This window comes from Pleurodeles waltl, chromosome 2_2, assembly GCF_031143425.1.
Source record: "Pleurodeles waltl isolate 20211129_DDA chromosome 2_2, aPleWal1.hap1.20221129, whole genome shotgun sequence".
In the NCBI taxonomy this organism is placed as follows: Eukaryota; Metazoa; Chordata; class Amphibia; order Caudata; family Salamandridae; genus Pleurodeles; species Pleurodeles waltl.
In genome coordinates, this window is record NC_090439.1 from 980,942,289 (window position 1) to 980,969,717 (window position 27,429).

Sequence of the window (27,429 nt, forward strand, 5' to 3'; positions counted from 1 at the left end):
CCGTACATAACAGCCGGGGTGCACTTGGCTTTGTAAATTTTTATCATGTTCGGCGGGGTAACCCCCCCATCCTTTTAGAAAAAAGCCTTAAGGCGACCGTTGTTTTAATAAGCTGGGCTTTTTTCATTTTCCTACAGTTAGCCCAGGAGCCCTGTTTATCAAACATTATGCCCAGATATGAGAAGGTTTGCGCAGTTTCTACCCTCCCATCCGCGGTAGTAATATTATAAGTCTTGCCGCGTTTCCCGCCACAGTTCATGGTAAATGTTTTGGAGCGATTGACAGTGAGTCCCAATTGTGACATAAATGTGGTGCAAGTAGTTAAAAGTTTTTGAAGAGCTAGCGAGGTTCTGGCCATTAAAACTGCATCAACTGCGTAAAGTAGTACCGGGACAGCGCGATTGCCTATTCGGGGGAGATCTTTGCAATTACTAACCAATACATTTTTTAAATTATTTATGTACATTGAGAACAAGAACGGGGCAAGAACACAACCTTGGCGCACGCCTCTATGTAGGCCAAAAGGGCGAATGCATTCCCCTTTTAGCCCCTACCTCACTCTTGCTCTGCACCCTGTATACATTTCACGTATAAACTGAATTATGGCTGGTTCTACCCCCATGCTGTTTAAAATATCCCATACCTTATCATGTAGTACATAGTCAAATGCCGATGATAGGTCAATAAAAGCCAGGTGCAGGTTGCCTTCCCTAATCCTTGTATACTTTCCAATAATAATACTTAAGTTCAGGCTTTGCTCCACTGTCCCAATTCCTTTCCGGAAACCGTACTGGACAGGAGATAAAGCACTCTTTTCTTCCGCCCATGTTTGCAACCTGTTCAAGATAATTCTCCCTGCTAGTTTAGCCGTTGTGTCCAACAAGGAGATTGGCCTGTAACAGGCTGGGTTAAGTCGATCACCTTTTTTAAAAATTGGAATGATATTAGAGTCTCGCCAGGATGGTAAGGGACCTCGTATGCAGATAGCCCTCAATGTCTGCGTCAGTACTGGCCCCCATAGCTGAATATTTGCCTTGTATAAATCAATTGGAACGCCATCGGGGCCCGGAGCTTTCCCTGATTTACTTAGAGTTATGGCTTCCTCAACCTCCTCAAGGCTAAATTGCGGGACTATGGTCAGACGTGTACCTTCCTGGAGACCTTGGTCGTGTACAGGAACTGTAGGCCTCAAATCGCTATCCTGCGAATATATTTTAGAAAAATATACAATACAATCATCTTCGGATATCGCTATTTCCATCCTGGGGGAATCTCTATACCCAAACACGGGAGAATTGATTGTTTTCCAGAAAAGGATGTTATCTTTTGTACGGCTAGCTGTGTGTAGGGTCTCCCACAGAGATCTTTTTAGGGTCAATTTCCTTTCCTTCATTGCTGTTTTGTATTCTTGTCTGCACCGTCGTATGTCTGTTGTAGAATTATTTGGGGCTGTTAAAGCCTTTTTCAGTTTCCTATGTGCTTGGGAGCAACTATAGTCGAACCATCCAGGAGCCCTTTTTTTTCCCGGCTTAGAACCTCTGATAGTAAGGGCTTCTTTTATGGTTTGCATGATCAGTGCAAAGGCACTCAAACATCGCCCTGGATCTAGATTCTCAGTTAAACAGTCTGCAAAGCAGGCTTGCAGTCACATAATAACTGTTTCAACAGAGACTTGGAGTCTATCTTAGACCATTTCAGGGTATATCCATTGCACGGTGCTAGTTCGATGTCATCTACCAGAGAGGCCCTGTCATCCCTGTCTGCTTTAAGGGGAGTTAATGAGAGGTTCAGACTCTGGGGATAATGGTCGCTAATTGCGATGTCGTGCAAAGTATAATTCATGAGGTAGTATGCAAAGTGGGTTGACATTAAAACATAATCAATCACAGTATTCGCACCCCTTCCGTTATAAGTTGGTTTGAACTGTGTTTCACCGGAATATAATTTGTTTACAAAGGATAGGTTATGGGTTTGAGCCAGTGTGTTCATTGCATCTCCTTGGGTGTTATGAGCAAAATGAAGTCTTAAACCCACACCTTCAGGATCCCAGCCACATACCTTATATGAGATTTCTTTACAAGGGTGGACGTTAAAGTCGCCGCTCCCCAGATCATGAAGGTCTCGCGGTTATTATTTGCACTTATTTGTTTTAAATTATCTCCCATCTCCATTAGAATATTGAAAAGCTCTCCGGGGGCTGCGTTATTATAAAAGTTAATAATGACTAAATGGGTCATATGATCCAAGTTACCCTCTATTATTTGATAGAATGAGCTCGTAAATTTCATCTCTAGGTTCTGTAATCGTAACTTTTCAGAAATATATAAACATAGACCCCCTTTTGGTCTACCGTATCTGGACTGAGCGGCTGGCAAGTGAAATGTTTTATAGCCATTAATATGAAGAGGACTTAAAAGCCACGTCTCTTGGAGACAGATGCATGAATATTCTTCTATAAAATTCACCCAGGTCTCATTGCCTATCTTGTTGGTTAAACCTGCAATGTTCCAAAACAGCAAAGCTAGCTCCGCTTTCTGTTTAGGAATACCATACTGGTTATTTGATAAACAGGGAGATAGAACACCTTTGGGTGGATGAATTGTATTTCTAGGGGGGCTGCTCTGATTTGAGTGGGATTGAATCCTATTTCTTATAGGGTCCTTTATGTGGGATGTATGTTCTTTGTTTAAAATCCGCCCTGATTTATATGCTACCTGGGCTAGCTCATCTGAGGAAACTGACTGATTCTTGTCAAGTCAATCTATATCTTCTAGAGTCGTAAGAGGGTGGAATCTATTACGCCCTGTAAAGGGGTCTGCTGTATTTAGAGGTGCTCTTACTAGATGAGGATTTATGGGGTTATGCCCCACTGGTCTTTGATAAAAGAAACCTAGGGGTAGTAGCGAAATTCCTTGGGGAGTGACTTGTCTGGCTCCTAGTTCATAGACAATTCTGTCTACTAAGTTTGGTGAACTGAATGAGAGGACCACACAATCTCCTTCCAGCACTTTCTTGCTGCTTCCTATCCACTTAATTCTTCTAACCATTTTTATGTCTTCAAAAAGGGACCTGACCATTCCCGAACCCAGTTGAACTCCTATCTAATTTAGAGCCTTATTTCTCAGGGCCGTCCATGATTCTTGCTGCTGATCGTTTAGGGGTGGGACATCAGCTAAGACCACTACGTAAGGTGTAGCCTCTGGGGGGAGATGTGATAGATCACTTGGCAGATGTAGTAAATTCAAGGATTTAGTCTTACTGAAGATGTTCCTCCCAGAGTTTACGTGGGGCTGAGTGGTCATTGTCCTAAGTGGGCTGGTGCCTACTCTCTTAAATGGTCTAGGGTTTGAGGCTGTTTGTTCGGGAAGGAAATTATAGGCTGTAGCAATAGATGGTGAAGGCCGAGAAGTTTGATTCAAGTTGGATACTGGTTGTTGTATTAATGGCTTTCTCAAGGGATTTACATCTGAGTATATACCGATTCTCCTATTTTGCGGGGGAAGTTGGATGTTATTCTCTAGCTCTGGGATCAGTGATGATGTATTAGGATCCTTTACTACTGGGTGTGAATCTTCCCGGTGTAGAGCCTTTATTAATCCTAGGCCTGTCTCAAGGTTACTCTCCACCCTATCAAGATGGGCAGGGTAGGCAGGGGGGGAGGGGTCCTAGGTGGTCCTGGAAGAGTGAGGCTTCTTACAGATCTTTTACCCTTTGGCCTTAGCCCGCAGGGTTAAGAGGTATTGGTCCCTGGAAAGGAAATACCAAAGATTAAAGAGGGGTGGCCCAGCCCAGTCTCTTCCTGGCGATGACGGGCGAAGGACGGGCCCGCCCTTGGCCCGGGCTTCGCCTGGGTGCCGCGCGCGCCCCACGCTGCGGGCGCGCTACGCAGTTCAAAAAGGGCCTCCCGCCCAATCAGAGTGCTCCCGCACTCGCAGCGTTAATGTTTAAAGGGCTCCTGCCCCTTACCGACTCCTAGCGCGTCCCGCGGCTGCGGGCGCGCTACGCAGTTAAAAAAGGGCCTCCCGCCCAATCAGAGTGCTCCCGCACTCGCAGCGTTAATGTTTAAAGGGCTCCTGCCCCTTACCGACTCCTAGCGCGTCCCGCGGCTGCGGGCGCGCTACGCAGTTCAAAAAGGGCCTCCCGCCCAATCAGAGTGCTCCCGCACTTGCAGCGTTAATGCTTAAAGGGCTCCTGCCCTGACCGACTCCTAGCGCGTCCCGCGGCTGCGGTCGCGCTACGCAGTTCAAAAAGGGCATCCCGCCCAATCAGAGTGCTCCCGCACTCGCAGCGTTAATGTTTAAAGGGCTCCTGCCCCTTACCGACTCCTAGCGCGTCCCGTGGCTGCGGGCGCGCTACGCAGTTCAAAAAGGGCTTCCCGCCCAATCAGAGTGCTCCGGCACTCGCAGCGTTAATGTTTAAAGGGCTCCTGCCCCTTACCGACTCCTAGCGCGTCCCACGGCTGCGGGCACGCTACGCAGTTCAAAAAGGGCCTCCCGCCCAATCAGAGTGCTCCCGCACTCGCAGCGTTAATGTTTAAAGGGCTCCTGCCCCTTACCGACTCCTAGCGCGTCCCCAGTACTCACCATCACCGTCTTCGCCGTCATTGTTGTTCGTAGTGGAGCAGCACATAGAAGAGCATGGGGAAGACATGCAACTCGGGCTCCATGGCGGCATTGTTCTTCTCAGAGTCTCCACAGGTGAGTCGTTTCTCTTATGTGCAGTGTTTCTGCCAGGCTTTTGATGTCATTTGTACCGCCCGGGAAAAGGTGTCAGTTTTCTTTCTCATAATACAGTGGGCGGAACATTGACTTCCACCTGGCTGTAGGCAGTTACTGCTGTGGTGCCTGTTGGTTCCGCCCTGGCGGTCGGTGGGTTAAAGTGGCTGTCTGTCTGAGCTGTTCCCGCCGTGCTCATAATTTCGCAGTTATTACCGCCGGCCTTTTGGTGGTATTACCGCCACTTTATCACTGACTGCCAGGGTTGTAATGAGGGTACAAGTGTATTACATGTAGTATTTGCTTAATTATAGTTTGACAGTTGCTAGGCCTGTCAGCCTTAGGGTGGCTACCTCCCTTAGCAGTGTTTTGCCAAACTCCCCCATTTTTGCTGATGTTGTTGGCTTTAGGACTCTTTGCACTGTACCATTGCTAACCAGTGCTAAAGTACGTGCGCTCACTCCCTAAAATATAGTTTTATTGGTTTACACCCAATAGACACATTTAACTTACTACAGTACAGTACAGTACAGTGGGACTACATGTCTTCAGAGCCTGTAAATAAATGCTACTAGTTGGTCTGTAGTACTTATTGAACCACCCAGTTAAGAAGCAGTTTAAACATATCACTGACCTGCCATTGTAGTCTGTGTGTGCAGTTTAAACTCCCATTTTGACCTGCCAAAATAAAAACAGGGCACAGCACAGTGTATTTAAAAAGGTGGGCATATATTTTTAAGTTTTGCATGTCTGTGATTTGAAAATCTCTTCAATTTGTTTTTGTTTACTGCAAAGCCTACCCCTCCCATGGGATAACATTGGGTTACCTTGTTACATTTAATAAGTGATAATTTCCAACTGGAAGCATGTAGGAATATCCTGTTTGATGTTTGAAGAAATATAGGGGGTTATTACAACTTTGGAGGAGGTGTTATTCCGTCCCAAAAGTGACGGTAAATTGACGGATATCCCACCAGCCGTATTCCGAGTTCCATAGGATATAATGGACTCGTAATACGGCTGGTGGTATATCGTCACTTTACCGTCACTTTTGGGACGGATTAACACCTCCTCCAAAGTTGTAATAACCCCCATAATCTTAACCCCTCCTTAATGGTCAAGTTGGATTTTAAGTCACAACTCTGAACATTCCACTTTTAGAAAGTTGACATTTTCTTGTCCTAACCATTAGGTGCCTGCAGCCTGTATTCAGGGTCACATGACTAGGTGTAGCTAGCAGCTGGCCTTTGTGTAGTGCCCCCAGACAGTGTGGCAAAGGGGGAATATGTGTAGGTAGGTTGGCCCATCTCTACCTTGATAGGGGTGTAGGGCTGTCACCTTCTACACTTGCACATCCCAAAGGCTCTCCATGACCACCTCACAATGGGTTTGACACTAGTCTTTTGTGCCCCAGACAAGCTTGGACCAGGGCAGGGAGACAGGAAATTCCACACATCTCCAGAACCTTCTCCTGCTTCAAAACTGGCACTAATTAAATATTGGAGCCTCACACCCAACTCTTTAGTACACCTCTGGACCTGTGGAAGACTCAGAAGGAATTCTGTCCTGCTCTGCTGCAGGAAGACCACTACTCTGATGCCCTGCTGCCTTAGTGAAAAGGACTAGACTTGCGTGTTGAACCAGAGTGACTCTAGGGGGTAGTTGGCTGGCCTACTGATTAGAGTCTTAGGGATAGAAAAGACACCAACCACCTTGAACTCAGCACCTGGACTCTGGTGTGAGTGGTACCCCTCACGTCAGTCCTAGACCCTTGGAAGTGGGCCTGAAGGTGCTCTGCCAGCCCAGTGAGGTTCTCTGGGAAGAACTGATGCAGCGTGACACATCGCCTTGCAGTACTACTTTGGAATGCTGCTACGTGACGCTTCTCCAAATCAGAACTTCAAGTTCCCTGAAACCTCTGCTGCATGATGGCTTCATGACACCGGACGTAACATTACATATCTTTGGTACTACTGATTGGATTTCTGTTGTTTTAGTCTCAAATAATTCATAAATCTTTACTCTATTTGTCTAAATTGGTGCAGGATTTTTCTTGTGTTGTGTTTTCAATTGATTACTGCTTGAAGTGCTGCATAAATACTTCACACATTGCCTCTAAGTTAAGCCTGATTACTTTGCACCAAGCACAGATTAATTTGGGTTTTGCTTGTAACTTCACCCTGACAAGAATTTTAGTTGCTGCCTGAGTAGGGTTTCACCTCCCTTAAACAGTAACCCAATTTCCTACAACAGTATATAAACTATTTTCATGATTTATAAGTGTAGTGGGTTGTTCTTGGTTATTATTTCAGGAAGGATAAAGAAGGGACTCTACCACCATTTATGATATGTGGATTTTAGTGTTTATTTGAGTGTGATATGCAAAGGTCAATTTTAAATTAACCTGTTTCTTGTTTAATTGTCCTTCTTTTTTACTTCCTGCTGTTATTGGTTTATTTTGTTTCTGTTCTTGTCCATGGTTTTTTTTTCCTGATGTTATCGTTGTCTTTTTTGCCTTCTAGATGTTGTCTCTGGGATCTCCTCAGCAGTAACTTCCTCCACCACAGGCCGGGGTCCCAAGAACAGATCTGAAAGAAAAGGTAAGTGGACTATATTTTCTAATTTATTGTCATTTGTTTTTAAAGGGGTGGGAAATATGGGGAAAAGAAAGACCAGGGGAAAGAGAACCCATGCAGAAAGGGGAAGTAAAGTCTTCTCTTGGCACCGTGAGGACAGTATTCACCTCTGGTGATATTGTTTTCGTTCAAGCTGTGACGATTTATTACTCTATACAAGTGAAAATGTGGAGCCCAGAAAGGATGATGTCCAGTGGTTTTAAAAGCGGTCACCTCTTCCCTTCTTCCTTTGGTTTACTCCTTTCCCTCCTACCCCAACTCCACAAGTATTGTTTAGGATTTGGTATGCAGGCACATACCTGCATGAGCCACGTCCCTTCAGGGACATGGCTGGTTCTCTCATTTCCCCTCGCGCCGGATGTCTCTTCAGTTATGCTGTTCGGCTCGCTCGGCCTTCCCCTGTTGCGTGCGTCTCCTTATCCAATGTTCGGTTTCCTTGGCACTTCCGTGCTCGAGTCATCCTCCTCTCCCATCTGTTTTCTCCCCTCTTATTCCTCCATGTATTCTCCTTTCGTGCCGCCTTCCGTCGCGCTCTCCTCCCGGATATCCAGGTAATGGCTGCCCAGATTCAGGAGTTTTGCTCCTCTGTGTTCTATGCATTTCACTTTGAAACCCAAACCTCCCCAACCTGCTGTGTGAATCTCAATGCATCCTATATCCATGGCTCCAAACTATCCTATTGCTATTAATCAGCATTCATCTGGTCCTGCCCCACAGCTTGTAATACCTGCAAGGACGAAGAGCTCCATGCTGTCCAACTTTCTGACACAGAGCATGACCAAAAACATTTTCATTTATTCCAGCACATCAGTGAGGGCAGAGTGTCTAATTTGGGGGACTGACTTTTACTTTATGTTGGACTTCTGAGAGTTTACTTTTGATTTTGAACTTTACTTTGCAACTTTTGAGCATTTGTCTGGACTAATATTTTGGACATACATATTTCTTTCTTTCAGTCATTTCCTCTATTGAAAAATGCGTATAGACATTTTCCCTGATGACACTCAGGTGTTTTTTTCTGTTGCTTCTTATCCCCAGCCCCAAATTGACATTTTGTGCCTAGATTCAAGTTCTAATTGACCTATTTCTTCCTCCTTCAAAAAAGGTTTTCATCCTTGTACCACCCGGGATACATGCCCTATTTCATTTTTTTTTATGCAACATTTATTTAAGACTGTTTATTTTATTCTTATTTGGATTTGTTATGACTCTTTTGAGACACTGATGATACCTCTAAAAAGCTGCATGTGCTAATGAACGGGTGAATAGCATATTAGCAAGACTCTACAACACGTCCATGAAATTACTTGTATTACTTGCAATTCAGGCCCTGTATACATGAGATGACAAGTAGAAGGTAAGCACAAATGGTATAACAAAATAGGTTTAGCCACACATATTCTGTGGTGAGATAGGTGAACACAAAAATAGAGGTTTGTTGGGTAAAGATTGGTCATTGACTGGTGAATTAATTTTTCATGGGGGGTAGTTGATGTCTATACCTACAGGGGGAAGATGAAGATATGGTCCATGTCCCTGCCTACACATTGGTTTGAATATCAGGTTGTGCTCTGGATGCTGGTGAGTTCATGGGGGAGTTGGTGGGGTGGAACCTCCAGATGAGTGTTGCTACTCGCAGTGCCCAATCTGTTCCTGTAGCATGAGATGGGCATCTGCTTGAAAGGGCATGTATGAGCTGCATGATCAGAGTAGGGTGTCTTGTATATTCCTCCCTGGTACCTGCAGATGTTTCTGCTGCAACCTCACTGTCCTGATGACTTTTGTCTGTGTTCCTCAAGACAGAGGTCTGTCTCTCCATCAACTTTGGGAGGTATTTCAAGTGAGTTGTGATGTTGTGTATGGTCAATCTATTTCACAAATATCATCCCACACAAAAGACTGTTGTTCAAAGAACTGAGCTCCCACACATGTGTCTGTCTAATAGAGTCATCTGGTTGTCCTGAACATTGACTGTTGGCACCTGCAAGACTTTCTGGTGTGGATTTCTCAATTAGAGAGAAATATACCAGAGTTTTCTCTTTGTGAGAAGATAGATAAAAGACCAATGTTGCATCTGGGTGAAACAACAGAAAAGATGAGGCAACCTGCAAAATGAAGGATGTGTGGAGGTGAGTCCTGTCAGGACTAGCATCTGTTGCTTTTTAGCTGTTTCATGGGCACTTTCAATCTGTTAGATTTCCCTATCAGGGAGACTGCTTGCCAGCTGGCAGGTGGTGTTTGCGGTGTCATTGTGCTTGGTCCTGACAATATTTTCTGCCCGTGAAGAGGTCTAGACCACAGAGATTGCAACCTGCGGAAGATAGTTTCTTTTCCCTGGGATTGCATGCCATTGTCTGTTCATGGATAGAATGTCCTCATCATCAAGCTAGCTATCTCTAAGTGCTGCAAGGGATGAAAAGTGACACTTGTTACTTTAACATTTAAGAGGGTGTAGAAACAACAACATATATTGTCATGGAACTGTAAAATGCAGATGACACTTCAAGAGAGATTGATGGGATACAACATGGGCATTAATGTGTATATCTGCTATTTGGCCTGTACCCACGCCCATGCACAGGAAATAGGATAGTCTCTTACCTGGCAATGCCACAGATGCTTGATGTGTGGATGGTCCCATTGGTTGTGGACATGCATCCCTTGATGTAGCACTTGCATTAAAGAGTAGTGAAAAACTATAGAATTCGTGTCTGAGGACATCTGTGATAGGTGTGATAACTTGTCTCAATTCATAACATTAAAAGTGGGATATGGTATATTCATTTACCACAAATAAAATGATGGATGGACAGAGATTTATCAGAAATTAGAAAGGAAGTCAATGAGATGCAAATTGATATAGACAGGAATAAATGTATATCATGGTCTCAGATGTACCTGACCAACTGATGGAAGATGGAATGGAATTGCTGCTTGCAGGATGCCCCCTACTGTGGTGTGATAGAGGGGGCATAGTGTTAACACCAGGTTACCTTTTACTACTGCAGTTGAGGAGAGGCAAATACAGAGTATAGAATTATTACAACATAAATGTTGTGAGGGCATGGGTATATGATAAAGTTAGACATTGAATAAACAACACTGAATCGTGTCTTGGTTGAGAGCTACGAGGGATAATGTTATGTAGAGTAGTCGGATAATAATGACATACAAGTATGTTATGTACTATAACAAAGAACATATGACATGCTCTCTCTTTCGCTATCTCCCTCTCTCATATGTTTCTTATGACCCACTCAATCTGTCCATTTTACATTTAAAACCAATCTTAAAGCCAATCAAGGAACAAATCATAGAGTAATATGTTCTTTGCTACAGTGCATAATCAATCATGTCATATTTATATCTGACAAAAAACAAATATATAATCTAATCTAATATAATATAATATCATATAATATAATATATAAATTTACTTATGATTAAATTAGGGGAACTGAAGGATGTATTTTGTGACATACGTTCACACACATAAGACCTGTAACTTCACCCATTAAGAGAGTCATAATGACCCTGGTGGTTTTCTGTCCGCCAGTGCAAAGGTGGTGGTTTCACCGCCAACAGGCTGGTGGGTTGGCCTCTGAAAACATGCCACATTTCCTCTCATACCACCAGGGTGCTTGGACACGCTGGGCCGGAGATGAGCATCTCCGACCCAGCGGTCCACAGAAGACCTCCAACGGTATTAGGAGCCACCTCTCCACCAGGGTTTCCGAGGCGGTAGCACCGCCACGAAAACCCTTGTGGAAAGGCTACCGGTGAAAGGGAATTTCTACCCTGTCACCGGCAGACGACTCCACCCCCCCCACAGCACAATGACCCCCCCAAACCTCCTCCCCCTTCCCTCCACCCCCCTTCAGGTAAATGGTCTGCCCATCCCACCACCCTTCACCCTCCCTCCAGGTAGATCACCCCCTCACAAAACCCCCCACCCCAGTACCCCACTCATGTCATACATGCACACACACAGACACCCACATGCTCCATGTATACACTCATTCACCAACACTGACATACACACATTCACTCACATGCATCCATACTCACATTCACCACAACACTCATACTCGCATTCACCACAACACTCATACTTACATATACACACGCATACACACATGCATATATGCACTCACATCTACATTCAGACATGCATACAACCATGCATACACACATTAATGCACACACGCAGACAACACACGCTCACACACAACACCCTCCACCCTCCCACTCCCCTCCCCTGTTGGATGATCAACTTACCTGGTGCGGGGAGGAGGTTTTCTGGCAGGGAACGGGAATGTTTGTTTCCACCCCTGGCAGCGCCCCGCCATCAGGACACTGCCAGGACATATTATTGCACTTAGGTGGTCAATATGACATTGGCAGTCAGCTGACCACCACGCCGGCGATGGCAGTAGGTCCATCACCAGGCTGACGGTGAAGACGGCCATTTTATGAACACGGCGGTGATCCCTCCCATATCTCCCATAGACAGCCAAAGTACCACCCGAACCGCCAATGTGGTCCTTCCACTGACCACAGCGGTTCCCATCTTCAGGCAGCCGGTACACCACACCCCGCCCATCATATTATGATATAGCAGACGGCCAGGATTTCCTAGGCGGGACCACCGCAACGAAAAGCCTGGTGGAAAACAATTCATATAAAATGAGACACTCAGCTCCAGGGACACAGAGGAGTCCGCAGCCACCATGGAACCCGAACTGGAAGCCCTGCTGATGCTGTACCAGGTGATGGTAGTCCTAGAGCAGCAAAGGCAATGACAACGGTGAGTAAAGCCGCATAGCACACAGGGAAGGGAGGGGAGAGTGATACACCCACATGCACAACACACGCCACACACACATACCACAAATTGAGAACTATCTGCAGAGAAATTCCACGACAACATAAGCCAGGAGTAAAGAAAGCCAGGACAGCTACCTTTGGTCCAACCACTGTAATTCGGTGGGAACAGCGACCACAATAAAATAACTGAGATATATACAGAAAGGGTCATTGGCCAGTTCAATGTATGGGAAAACCCACAGGGCAACATCCAAGGCCCAACTTGACTCCTGAGAGCCCAAGTCACTCCACTGGGCAGGGGCATCATGCTGATGGTAGGCAGGCACCTCAGGGAGAAGGGGGTTCTTGGGAGGGGGTCCTTGGACCTGAGTTTGGGAGGGAGCTGGTCTTTGCTTCGTTGTTTAGAGGGCAGAGGTGTTTCGAGCGGGGGCCGGAGTGCCACTCTTGTGCCCCTTATTGTCAAGTTTAGCTGCAGGGGGAAGGACATAAGTGGAGTGCGAGGTACTGGGCTGGGGAAGAGGGATCTTCCTTTTTCGGTCAGGACAGGGGGGAGGAGGAGGGATGAGGTCAAGGTTGGCAAGGAAACGTTTCTTAGGTACAATGGGGCAGGTTGTGGGAGGAGGTTTGGGAGTGGAGGTAGAGGGAGTGGTTGTAGGAAGAGTAGGTGTGCTGGACTGGGTTGCAGGTGAATGTACAGTGTGCATGTACAAGGTATATGGCTGTTGAGTGTCTGAGTGGGAGTGTTTATGTGTCTTCGGAGGGGGGTGGGCAGACAGGGTGGGAGAGAACAAACATTACGTGTGTATGTTTGTTGTGTTGGTGTCTGCAAATGAGGTGGGTGTGCAGCATGTGGTTGTGATGGTGGTGGTGGTGACTGCGCATGTAGTTAATGGGGTGCTAGTCTCCATGTCTGCTGTTGTGGTGACTGTGGAGAAGGCGGTACAGGTGGCAGGATCTATGACTGAAGATGCTGTGTTTCAAGGTTTGAGTGTTGATGTGACTGTGAGGGAGGAAGAAGAGGGGAAGACAGTGGGGACAGTGGCTGTTGTTGTATGTGCTTCTGTGTGTTGGCTGTGTGTGTGCTTGTGGTGTGAAGTGTGGTGCCTTTGCTTGTCTGTACGAGTCCTCTCTGTTGTCTTGGGTGCATGCTCATCTGATTGTATGCGTGGGATGGGTGGGGGGAGAGGACTTTGGGACTAGGAACAGGTAGTTGGAGGGGGACGGAAGAACTAGGGACACTGGCTGCCCTCAAAGAGGCGGCCAGAGCCTGAAATGATCTCTGTAAGGCAGGCAAGCCACAGTGAATGCCCTCCAAGTAGTCATTGCATTGCTGCATTTGGGATACCAGCCCCTGGGTGGCATTCACTATGGTTGACTGTCCTACAGAGATGGATCTCTGAGCCTTCTCAGTGAGGGCAGCAGGGCTGACTGGGACAGGGCCTGAGGTGCCTGGGGCCAAGGAGACGCCCACCCTCCTGGGTGAGTGGGCATGAGCAACTGGGTGGGGGGCTAGGGGGAGGGCGGTGCTGGAACGGGGTGGCGAAAGATGTTGTAGCTAGGGTGGTCCCACAGGGGTCCTTCACCATCATGGAGCTTCCATCTGAGGGGGAATCAGAGTCATATGTCGTAGCTCCTGTCTCCCCAATGGTGCTCCCTCATCCTCCAACACACTGGTTCCCTTGGCGTCGGTAGACTGTGCCTCCTGGGTCCCGTGGGCTGCAGCTCCCCCACTCGCTGATGCCCCTGCTCCTTCACCAGCTGATGCTAATGCACACAAGGACTAGATGAGAAGAGGAGAGAGGGTGGGGAGAAAGAAAGGGAGCACAGGGTCAAGCACAGCAACAATGGCACCTATGGCATACACATCACTATCACTCACTCGGACTAACACTGTGCAGTATGAACCACAATAACAAACCATTGCCTGGGAACAACAGCAGAAATTAACCCAAACACTACCATCTGCACACTAACTGGGACTCACTAAGCCATGTCTGCCATGGTATGCCAGCTACTTGCCAATACACAAATAGACATACCATCCTGCATTGCTGAGCAGGACTCCACAAGATTAGCTAAACCGGCATATTGGGACATCCACTGACTAGAACCTTGCACCCAAACACCATGGGATGTAACAAAAAAGAAATATCACACATTGTGTACTCACCCCCCTTGTGGCTGCTGTGCTGCCTTCAAACGCCCATCCAACTCCCGATTGGCTGCCGTCAGTATGCGGGCCATTAGTCGGATCAGGGTCCGACGGGCACCCCTCCCTCATTGGGAGGCTGTCCCCAGCTGGGCCTCCGCGGTCTTCCGGGCCCAGCGTCTCATGTCCTCCCACAGTTTCCTGCAGTGGGTGCTCCGCTGTGAATAAACCCCCAGGGTCCGCACGTTCCTGGCGATGGCACGCCACAACCCTTTCTTCTGACGGGCACTGACCTGCATAGGGAATACAGACGAATAAACACCATGAACCCAACACTCCATTCTGTTACAGAAATGGCTTACATACTGCATAGATTCCACATTTAGCTGACACATGACCTGTACCCCTGCATGCACATTGCAGGCAGCAAAAATACACTACCTAAATGACACACTACAAGCACACACATACGTTTTCATACAGCCATGTCACATCCAACGTACCCATAAGGTACTCACCTGTTGTTCTGGAGGCCCATACAACTTCCCATACAAGGGTAGGCCCCCATCCACAAGCTTCTCCAACTACTCCATTGTGAAGGCTGGGGCCCTTTACCTTATAGCATGTGCCATTACAGGTTCCAGACACAGGACACAGCAGCACACGCAGTGGAGGTGTTGATCTGTAGAGAGTCAGGAATTAAGTGAAGTGGGACAGAGAAATTGGCGGTCACATCTGCAGTGGGGAACACCGTCACCGCCGGCAGGGAATGCCGTTCCTGTGCTCCATAGACTTCCATGTTAACCAATGAGGAGTTGCATGGTGGTGCAGACCACCTCCTGCCATGACGTTGAACATCAGTGGAGTGAGGTCACTTCCACCATTGTGGCATTGTGTTGGCCATGTCACCCAGCACCCCTGAAATGAAGGCTATGTTGGCATTTAAGCCTTGCAAGTGCTGCATGGCCTTCTGGTGGTGTACTCCCTGCAGCCTCTGGTTCTCCTGCAAGATGGTAAGTACCTGCCCCATCCTGTCCTGGGATTGTTGCTAGGCCCCCAGGACATGTGTGAGTGCCTCATGGGCAGTCGGTTCCCTAGGTTGGGCCTCCTCCTGGTGCACAGCTAACCTCCCACTGGCCCTGGCCCACTGTGCCTTTGTCCCCTGAACACTGTGCTCACTCCCACTTACATCAGGACCTTCATCGTCTTGCCTGTGTGGTGTTGACTCGGGTCCCTGTACAGGTGGCCACACAACTGATCAGTGTGTCCTGGGGACAGAGGTTTGGGGACGTTGGGTGGATGCTGTGGTGTTGGAGTCAGATGGGGGGCCCTGCGGTAGACTGGGTGTGGGGTGTGGGATGTGGAAGCTGACTGACTAGTGGTCCCAGATGGGCCAGGGAGTTCATCCAGATCAGGACATCCAGAGTTGCTGTCCTCACTGAGGGCATCTTCTGGTGGAGGACTGGGTTGCCGTGGCACATGCTCACTGCTAACATTGTCTGTGGACTTGTGGACATGTAAACAGCTTGTTACAGTTGTTGCCTGTCACATATTCAGCATTTCTGGATTTCCCTATGGGTTGGGTGTTGTCCTCCCACCTTTGGCTAGTGTATGCTGGTGGATTGTGGGATTGGTAGTACTACATGCTACCCATGTATTACTGTTGTGTGTGCATGCAGAGCTGGGAAGGGTTTGCTTGCAGTGGGTAGGGCATGCAGGGGTACACAATTGAGGGTGGTTATGGGGGTGTTCACCATATGGGATGGAGTGGGTTGAAGGGAGTCTGGGTGAGGGGGTTACATGTCATGCAGGTATCGGTGGGGGCAGGGTAGTAATGGTTTCTTACGAGTGGCCAGCCCTACAGTGATTCCAGTGAGGCCCTCTGATGTAGGATAGCCAAGACTTTCTCCTTCCATGCTGTCAACTGTGGGGGAAGAGGAGGGGGTCCACTGCTATTCTTCATGATGGCAACGTGGTGCCTGGAGGCCACGGAATGCACCTTCGCCCTTAGGTCATTCCACCTCTTGCGAATGTCATCTCTTGTGCATGGATATGTTCCCATGGAGTTCACCCTGTAAACAATCCTCTGCCATAGCTCCATCTTCCTGGCAAAGGATATTTGCTGGACCTGTGCACCGAACAGCTGTGGCTCTACCATGATGATTTCCTCCACCATCACCCACAACTCCTCATCTGTGAAATGGGTATTCTTCTGTGGGGACATGCCTATTGTGTGGTGGGTGTAGTGTGTGCATTGTACAGAGTGTGATAGGTGTTTGGGTGTGGTGTGTGGTGTGTGATGTGTGAAAGGTGAATAGGTGGCTGTGGTTTGTGTGTGCAGTTATTGTATTATGTTTTGCTCGCAAGGTGTAGTTTTTGTCGTGTTTGCAAAGGATTGTGGGTTGTGTGGGGTGTGTTTTATAGTGCTATTGGTGGGTGTGTTCGGTGTGAGTATATGTGTCAGGTGTGGGTTTTTCCATCTGGCCAATGTTGGCTTGTGTTGGGTGCCCAATTCTACCGTGGCAGTCTGCACCGCCAATGGATGACCTGCGATTGAGTGTCCACTGTGGTGATTCGTGGTCCATAATTTGGAGGGCGGTGTATTGCTGGCAGGAAGGGTGGTGGCTCCGACAGTTTTTCACCTCCATTGGGTCTGGTGGAATTGTTGTTGTGACTGGTTTCTGTCGTTTTTGTGTTTGTGTGGTTGGTTCACTGTATGGGATGGAGTGGGGTGAAGGGAGTCAGGGTGAGGGGATGACATGCCATGCACGTATCGGTAGTGGCAGTGTAGTAATGGTGACTCCGTGGCAGTCTGTTTTTGGCCGTCACCACAGCGGTCTTTGGAAAAGAACGCCAATGTCATAATAAGTGCCCTAATACGGCGGGCGGAGTCCTGATTGCGTCCACCAGCACAACTACTGCTGGATTTTCACCCAAAATGTGGGATTGCTCTGAACAGGCTGGCCATACATCAGTCATGGTTATGCTAAGCCGCACAGGTAAAAAATATCAAGGACCAAAATATTGAGAAGGTAAGTTCAAATAGGTAAGTATGAATTTACTATTTTTAATTCCCACATCTACATACCTTGACGATATGTATATGTGGAGGGATATATAGTAAAAGTTCACTTAACTATAGAATCTTACCTTCACAATATTTTTGTACTCAATATTCTTGACACAATATTTTCTCCCCACAATATTTTTACTCTGATATTCTATTGAAACACTGTGCAGACTAGGTACTCCCTTTGCATCCTTCTCAATTATTTATTAAAGATGAACTAAATACCAGGCATACATAGACAGAGCATGGGTCCTGGTAGAAACTGACTGGAAAGATTGAATATTTTCTTTGTTCTTTAGGGGTTGCACTTAGTAAATGGAGGTGTAGGGAATATGGAGTTCCGAAGGAGCATTGTTCCTGGGAGCTATATTTCTCATCATATTGGATTTTCGGCATAAGGACCCCCATGGCATGAAATAATAATTTTGTTATAAAAGGGGGTGTTCTCTTGTTGGAATTTTGTATGCCATTGTGTAGTAGGTTTCTGTGCAAGTTTTGACATTTTCAAAGATAAAATGAGTCAAAGTATTGAAGCGCATCAAAAATGGTGTGCAAATTGGAATAGAACTAGGTGAATCTTGTCTGATAACTTGATTGCTTTTAACATTATTTGTGGTATTCTCAGCCAACAAATAAGAACAATTCTCATATTTATCGGAGGCTAATTGATGGTATGCTCACATAGATAGTCTTGCCGTGGTTATGACTTGCACAGTATTGCCAGTGTGCAAACTTCTCATGCAGAATGTACCTTATTATTTAGTAACCGAAACCAGTACCATGCAAATTACAAGTGAAACTCCATGAAGTTAGGAATAACCATGTGAGATGGAATTTACCAGTAATATAACTGCAAGGTAATCCCAATTCAGGTTGTAAAGGTAGGCAGTGACCTCTGTGTGGGGTGGGGATGGAGGAAGGGTGGTGTAAGGAGCAGCAAAGGGAAACCCATGCAGTTTTACTGGGAAGATTAATTCCAATTAAATCCAGTCTGCTGTTACCAAAAACAACAAACAAACTGGGTGCAGGAATAACCTCGCACTCTAACTCAGCCAGAGACAAATTCCATTGAGATAATTTGCTCCACCTGATTTACAGTCATGAGCTCCATGAAGAGTCAGTATGGAAACTGTAGTATTTACAGAATGCACAGAGGTGCTTCTCAATACTGATCTACTCTGCCATTTTACACTGCACATATGTGATGCGAAATTCACTAAACTTGGAATTAGATAGCAGAACATATAATGAGTAATCCTTGTGGCTCATATACGTAATAATGGTGATACTTCTAATGCTATGTCTGCTCTTTCACAGGTTATTCTATTTAGCAAAAATAAGCCTCAAGTGTTTCCAAACTACAGACAATAGCAGAAATTGGCAGGAGCCACACTGAAGCTCTTAAGACTCAGAATTCTAAGGCTCAATCCCTTGAGAATGACTGAGTGCTACAAGAACATGACATTTTTGTGACTGTTCTTAATGTGAGCTGGTTGTTGCTGGTGAGGACCAATGGCACTCATTTTTCGGGACCAGCATGTATTTTTGTGCATCAGACATTTACGGAGAACAAGAGCAGGAAAAACACACAAAATGGAAAGAGGGAGGAAGAGAAAGATGAAACAACCATTACAAAGGGAGAATGAATGATCATGCAAAAGTGAGATAAAGAGGAGGGGCTGTCTGGCAGTGGATTAAAAAGGGATGAGGTGGATTTAAGGCTATGCAATTTGGCATCTGGTGAGCCGACATTTAATTGCACTGGCCATAGGTGTCTGAGAAGAGCAGCACTCATTCTTCTACAAATTAAGCACAGCTTGTGACAGAAAAAGGTCAATGAGGCTTCTTTAAGAATCTAAACTCTGCAATATGTATCGAGACTGTTGGTTAAGCTCAATAATGATATTACCACACTCTCATTAACATTACAAGTTAAAATATACGAAAGAGGCTTTTTAGCTTTTTGGGTTGATATATTTTATGGTCCAGATCAAACTGAGCTAATTAATGCATAGTGCTCTTAGAAAGAGGCTTTCCTCACCACTGTAATCTATCAAACAATAAGGGACTAGAGCTGGAAAGCTTCTTAGATGAGTTCTACAACAGCCTTGAACAACAAGTAAGTCCTTTGCCACTAGGTAATATTATCCGTGCATAATGAACATAGACTCAGGATAAAACAGAGCAAAGGACTCAGGGGCATATTTGAGATTTCCGAGCGCCATTCCAACACCACATTAGCATAATTTTTTTCACTCTAATGTGGCGTTAGAAGGCCAAAAACTCTGTGCCATATTTACAAAGTGTCACAATGCATGCATTGTGCCACTTCATAACCCTTTGCACTACATTATGCCTGAGCTAGCCATAATGTATACAAAGGGGGCTTTCCTCCATTACGGGGGCAAACAAATTGCACAAGGAAATCTAATAGATTTCCTTGTGCCATTTTTCGGCACTTTTAACATCTGCTCAGAACAGGTGTTAAAAGGAGGGTCCCATTGGGTCTGCTTTGCAGGATTAGCATCACAATTTTTGACGCTAATCCTGCAAAGCGCCACACTAGCCTAAAAAATTCTGATGCTAGTCCCCTAACTACTGCCATGCTCCACCATATTTTAAATGTGGCGCACACATGCTGGCGTTAGGGGTGCACTAAGGGCTGCAAGAATAGTGGCCCCTAACACTTTTGTCAAAAAATAAACTTCTTTACTTATTGCTCTTCCTGTCGAACAAAAATGCTTTTCCGCCTTAATGGCAAAATATGTGCAAAAATATTTGTCATTTAACCCCTGTTTTGAGTCAAAATATTCAACAAAGTAGATTGGGTTCACACTTGTTATGAGCACAGTTAATCACACTAATTTGTTGATGACTTTTCAGGCTCAATGGGTCATGTACAGCTAGTTGCTTCTCTCATCTGTTTTCTTTTTGGTGCCAAGAAGTCTTTTGACAGAGCCAGGGGGTAATATGTATAGGTAGTTTAACTAGCTCTGTTATAGATTTGGTCCTCCAATACCAAAATACATTTGCTTTGTAAAACACTGGCTGCTTTCTTCTCAGAAAGATAGTGGCACTGTCTTCAGACTAAAGCTAAAATATACTTCTACGCTATCTTCAAGGCTGCTGGAGTATGTAGAACAGTCATCAATAATGGAGATGGGCCGTGTTTCAAAATCACCTGTAGAGTATGTTGGAGTTAAATGACCTGTAATGCGCAGTGATATCTGGCCTTTAATTTAGGGCTTGCCCTTCTCAAAATCTATCAGCAGTTTAACAGATTAATTAAAAAAAAAATTGCAATTCCAGGAGAATTCTGCTTAGTGAAAATGGTGATTCTGCCTCGTTTTTCAAATGTATTGTCAATACTGTTATGGTATATTCAAGTACAATTTCTAGGCCCTTGCAGATGAGTGGAAGTCACTTCATTTAGGGGTATCGGTAGGGAGGGTCAATAAAGGACAATAGTAATTAATTGCTGGTAGGTCTCGTAAAATGCCAGATTAGTGGACTGTTATGGAAGAAGAAGATTCTTAAAGGCAAATCAGTCTCATGTTTATATATCACTATCCAGCTCTTTGATTTTCAAAAACTTTGCAGCACTATTATCTGCTTCATATATTTCTCCTCAAATTGACGCAATTGCAGCTTGTGGGAGCAGTATATATGATGAGTAATGAGTGTCTATTTCTAGACATGTGCCTATTGCTTTGAAATAATGCACAGCAAACTCTGGAACTTATCAATCATATTAGTCATTGTGGGAGCAAGTAGGGATTCCATATGCAAACTTCTTAAAAATAAAAATGTGTAAAAACGTTAGTGGTCTATGAGGACAATTTACTCAACTTCAAAGGAATCTGTAGCATTAGGTTTAATCACATATCTCTCCTTTGCTACTTGGCATCATCGTGGAGAGTAATTTTGATGCTGTTCACTTCCCAGAATAGTTAAGCATTTGTAGCCCCCTGCCAGAAAATTCTTCTAGATAACTGTTTCAGTTATTGAAACCATTTCCCAGCCAACATGCTATGCGAGCAAAGATTTGTACTTTTAGGAATTCTCTTAAGAATTAGGAAAATATCTTTGAGGTTATTTAAACAATAAGAGTCACTTGATTCTATAAAGTATATTTCTTTATTATTGACTTCATTTGGTTTCTGGCAGTGTTCCTTTGCTAATATATCTATAAAGAAGGTGTCAAAAGCTATGCAGAGAGACAAATCTGGACTACCAGGTTATACTTTTTACAGGCTAGGTTTCCATTCCTTGCCTTTCGAAATAAAATTGAATCTCACAGAAATATGCATCCTTTCCGCTCTACTTTATATGTTCCAGTATGATGGAAAACTAGATTCATTATCTTTTTACTTAGAAAGGAGTCACTGGACAGCTCCATTGTGGAAAATTGCTATCCAATTACACGATTCACTAATGAGTAAAGTCATGGAAAGAATAGTCATGAGGCAACTCTCAGCATCCTTGGAAGAGAATCAATTGTCAGATCTTTGGTGACTGGCCTCTTGCAGAAGCACTATAGGAATTGAAGGATATGGCAGACGAGGGAGACATGGTGGGTGTTTTCCTGTTGAAACTATCCTCTGGGTTCACCACTGTGACTCACACAGTTCGATTGACTAGGTCCAGCAGGAGTGATCGCCACAGCGGTGACTACTTGGTTCTCCTCTATTCTGGAAGCTCTCAGTAGGTGATGTTCCTCTTTTCTAAAGAGTTAGTTATGTAAATTACTTCTCAATCCTTTTGTATAGCAGAAAGGAATACATACATACTCTGTTACACAGATGATGCACAGATGATCATACACTCCAGTTACTAGCTAATCCCTTGCTGATCTTGAGGATTGTCTATCTGCCAGCCAACAGAACACGAATAGTAACGTCATTTAAGTTAATGGAAGTAAGACAGAATTGCTTCTTGCTTATCAGGAAAAACAAAAACAAGCTAGCAGGGTTCTTTTTTTCATCTTATCTCAGTTTCCCTCTTTTGCGAGAAGTAACACCGATGTTCGATGAAGATCTTTGCTTCAAGACATAGATTAAGACAGCGTCATCCTTGTGTTTTCACATAATATACTTTGTTAAAAATTACCATTTTCCTTACAGGTTAGCCTCTCACTGTGTGCTGGGTTGATTATTGCAACATTACATGTTGATAACTGCAACATCTTCTATCCAGATCAGGGGTCTCCGACCTCTTCTCTGCTGCTAGCAAAAGGTTTATCAATTTGAAATGCATCTACATGGGTAGTACATAAAAGTCATGGTTACAATGCCACTGGCACCAAGGAAATAATTTTAGTAATCATCTCATCAATACGGCATGATTTATCTCTCAAATAGAAGCTTTAACATTTTTGAAAATTGCAACCACTTTTCACCAAACAATAGCTCAAGAGTTCTAAAATGATGCACATTTTAATCTCAAATGCATGCTTTTTAATTTTGGTATTTATAAATTAATAAACCTGAGCAAATGCTTCTGATTCATATTGTTTGTTTAAATGTATGTTTTAGTTTTTTATTTAATTATTTTGTAAATTTGATTTATATTTCATAGCTTTTTAGATTTTTGTTGTCCAATATAGTGTTAATAGTTTAAATGTACTATGATTTATTATGGTATATTCTGTTTTAAAATACATTTAATACATATTTTGAACTTTATATGTATATTATGTTCAAAACCCAACGCTTTCCCTATTATTGCTTTCACTGGAGCGGTAATAGTACCTCGAACCCCTCCAAAGTCTAACACCTTTCCTGCTGTTGCTTAGACTGCAGTGGTAGCAATAAATCTAACCCATCGAAAGTCCAATACTTTCTCCACTGCTGCTTACACTGGAGTGGGACTAGTAAATTTAAACCCTCCAAATTCCAAAGCTTTCTCTACTGTTGGTTAGACTGGAGTGGGAAATGTACATGTCAATCATCAGAAATCCAACACCTTCCCTGTTGCTTAGATTGGCGTGGAAATAGTAAATATAACCCCTCCAAAGATCAATGCTTTCTCAATTGTTGAGTAAAGTGGGTTTTAATTATTTATTATGATGTGTTGTATTGTTATTATTTTTATCATTTTTTAGCAATGTTAATGTCATTTGTAGAGAAAGTGTCTTTAATATATTTACTTAGTAAATATTTGCATATATATCATCTTAATTATTCTGTCCATAATATTATTCATGAACATTCTAAATGGCTGACATATCATTAATATATGTTAAATAAATAGTTTTTTCAATTTACTGTACACTATAAAAAATACATTTAATGTAATGTGTTACTTTAAATAATTTATTTAAATTAAGTACATTTGGTATATAAATACATATATATCTATCCACTAAAATATTCTTTTGTGACAGCACTTCCAGCGTTTGTGTGCTATAGTTTATTTAAGTTGAAGCCAATCAAAGCGTTTGGTCCCCACAGGACTTTCGTCAAGGTAACAAGCACCGTATTGTTCATTGCTTTTAAATGCATGTACCCACACTTCAGTATTAAAAACAAACAACAATCCATTGTTAAACACATAAGGAAACTGAAAACCTGGAGGCCATCTTATTATATCATGAAAATTGCACACAACAGGTCTACTAAACGAATGCCTTCCCTTAAACATAATTAGTTAAATGTCATAGTATTAGTCTATTATAAAAAATTAACTATCAACAAAAAACAATATTTGAAATAACAATCCATATGATCAGCTGCAAATTTCTTAAATGTTCTATATGCCCATTCAATGTTGCATTTCATATTGCCATCGCATTTAAATAAACCATGTTAACAATCCCCCCATCCCAACCAGAGGGGACTGTTCATCAAATCCAAATTGCATAATCTGCATTTACCTATTTCTCCAACAAATTTTTTTTGTAAACCATGGAAGTTATACTTGCAAACCAAAATCCATGAAAGATGATCTATCTAGCCTACCCTATTCATCATAAATTTTCATTATATTGTTTCTAGTCCTGTAGTAACTGCAATAAAACAAAAGGGGGGTATTTAAAAACATTTATAGAATTCCACCACAGTAGATAGAGCAAGAGAAACAATAGAAACATATTAGATTAGCACATGCAGCTCCCTATCTAGTCAAGTCTTAAATATATATCATGCTTCTAATCGTCACAGCCCTTTCTCCCTTTTCCCAACCCTAGGGCTTCTAGGAATGGTATTAATCACTAGATAATATTATTGTCCAGTGTCACCATAATTTACGTTCCAGAAAAGTCTGTCCACAGAGTAGCTGATATCCTAATTCCTTATATATATATATATTTATATTTATACCTATATACATTTATCAATATAGATATAATATATATATGTTTATATTTGATAATATTTCATGTAGTTTACTGTTACTGCTGAAAAATTAACTATAAAAATTGTTTACTTTTGATTTATTTTAATTTTATATACCTATAAATACATTTATAAATATGTATGTATTATTTTTAGTTGATATGTTTGTAAATGATATTTTTGACACAATGTCTTTGTGATTTACATTATAAACATGGGATCACATATTACTGACAACTATGGAACTCAGTTACAAGAATCTGATGTGTTGTCATCGATGCATCAGATTTATTGCACTGCCCTGCGCCCCCCTAATGATACCATGGTAGCACTATATTAATGATACAGAGCTCCGTGGCACAATGTCCACAGATGTGTCCGAAATTCTGACGCATTTGTGGTGCTAAAATGACACATTACTGAGCGTCAAAAAAATGACAATGCTCAAGCAATGCCCCCATTCTGAAAAGTCATGTGTCACTTTAAAGCCTCCTCTGAGCAGGCGTTAACATTTTGATGCTGTGAAGGAATAAAACGATGAAGTGAAATCTTGTAGATTTGGCTGTGCAGTTCTGCGTGGACAATGATTATAAATCTCTGGAACTTCACACTAGAACATACAAAGCACATAGCAAACCAGTACTGACTAATTGATTTTAAATTTATAAATTGGGCGACCCAGCATACACATTTATCTCTATTTGTAAATCAAGTGAGAGATAGCGCCAACAATTTCAAATCAACTTACACACACAACAGTACAGAGAAACATATGGGGCTTCATTTTGTAAAAATCTACTTTGCCCCATTTTCAATATTTGAAACAATAGAGAGAACACATGGAAGGGACACAGAATAGACACACATGATGTACAGCATACATCAAGATTGCCATGAGTGAAGCCCATTCCTTGGTGAACCATAAATATGTGACTTCTAAAACAGATAGCATCTATGTAGCTTTCTTTGACATATGGTGTTGCTTTTGGCTCAGATCAATTCTGCCAGCTGTTTAAAGTATACATGAAGTGAATGGCCAATGTCATCAACAGTGAAAGATGCACATTTACATGCACGCTGATGACATCCAGTTATTAGTGAGACAAGGCAATGGTCTTGTATATGGGGGATATTTGCAGCAAACCATGAGATGCACTTGTGAGTGCATGGGTAGTAATTGGCTCAGGCTTGAGGAAAAGAAGACCAGGTTGTTAGCGGTGAACTGGAAAACAAAACAAAACTCTATCTTGATAGTAAGTTGGGTCCTTTCCCTACCACACTGAAGACAGTTAAGAGTCTGGGAGTATGGGCTGATGCAAGATCAACCAATATCGTCTGGTGTCACCTTTGGTGTCCAGCTGTTGTTGCACTCTGAATTTTACTGGTTCTCAATCAGCATGGCAATGTATAGACTATCTTCTTGATTGTCAGATCCAGTCTAGACTATCTGAAAACCCTTTACCTTGATGCATCTTAATATCTAATTCACAGAATGCAGGCAATACAGAATCATGTAGCTCAACACATTCTTGGAGCTTCTAAGATTGGTCATGTTTGTCCTTGTCTGAATCCTTTGAATTGGCTCCCTACATTAAAAAGTGTATGTACTTCAGGATTCTGGTTTCTATAGGAAATGCTGATTGTCAACCCATAAAACCATATATATTACCTCAGATAATACTTTTTCACTTCCATTTTTGCCAAAAGTAGAGTTGGAGGGACAGCTATACTATTCCTGCTGCCACATGTGGTAAATCCAAACCAACTATATCAAGAACTATTGTTGTCTTTGTATATATAGATCTAAATTGAAAACATGGCTAGTCTCCCAAGCATTTTTATATTTTGCTACCATCCAGTGAGATTGAATTTCTGATGTTTTAGTCTTTCTTAGTTCCTTGAAATTACCAGTGCCAAAGTGCTCCAAAAAAGATTCCAAAATAACATAGCATAACACAAGATGGCATAATATAACATATTCTGATGAGCCAGACCAATGGAATAAGCAACCAGCATTGAAGCGCAAAAGAAATGTAAAAAGCGTTAAGTAAGTTAGTCACACAGTATATGTAAAGTATATTCCACTTCCATGGCCACAAAACGTTTTCAGACAGTCACAACATAGCAAAAAAAACTGTTATTTAAGATAAGAAGAGAAAAAAACAGTTGAGCATAACAATCAAATGTTGTGATGCTGTGTTATTTTCTTTAGAAAAGCTCCTTTTATTGGCATCCACCAAATAAACAATAATACAGGAGTGCCACACCATCAGCTGCAATGCTCCTCTCTTCACTTCTCACTTCTCTGCCCCAACTGTATTTATTTGAATCTTTCCCATCTCACATTCCACCCTTGACATCATTGCTTAAAGAAACAAACACATCAGATAAAACCATAACACATCTCCCTCCTTAATATAACACAACTAAAACCAAATATAAAACAAACATATAAAGAAATTAAACCAAGATGTAAAGAGCAGGAGAAAACAAAAACAACTGTATACATGCAAAAACTACATACCAGATATATAACTATATACATACAAAAATTACACAACGGACATAATAATTCTACTCACTTATACAGAATATCAATAACCATAATTTCACATTTCATATATTCATTTTAGATAATCGTCAAAGTGTTTAGGACATATCCTCTTCCTCATACTTCTTCGCAATCCACCATTCTCAC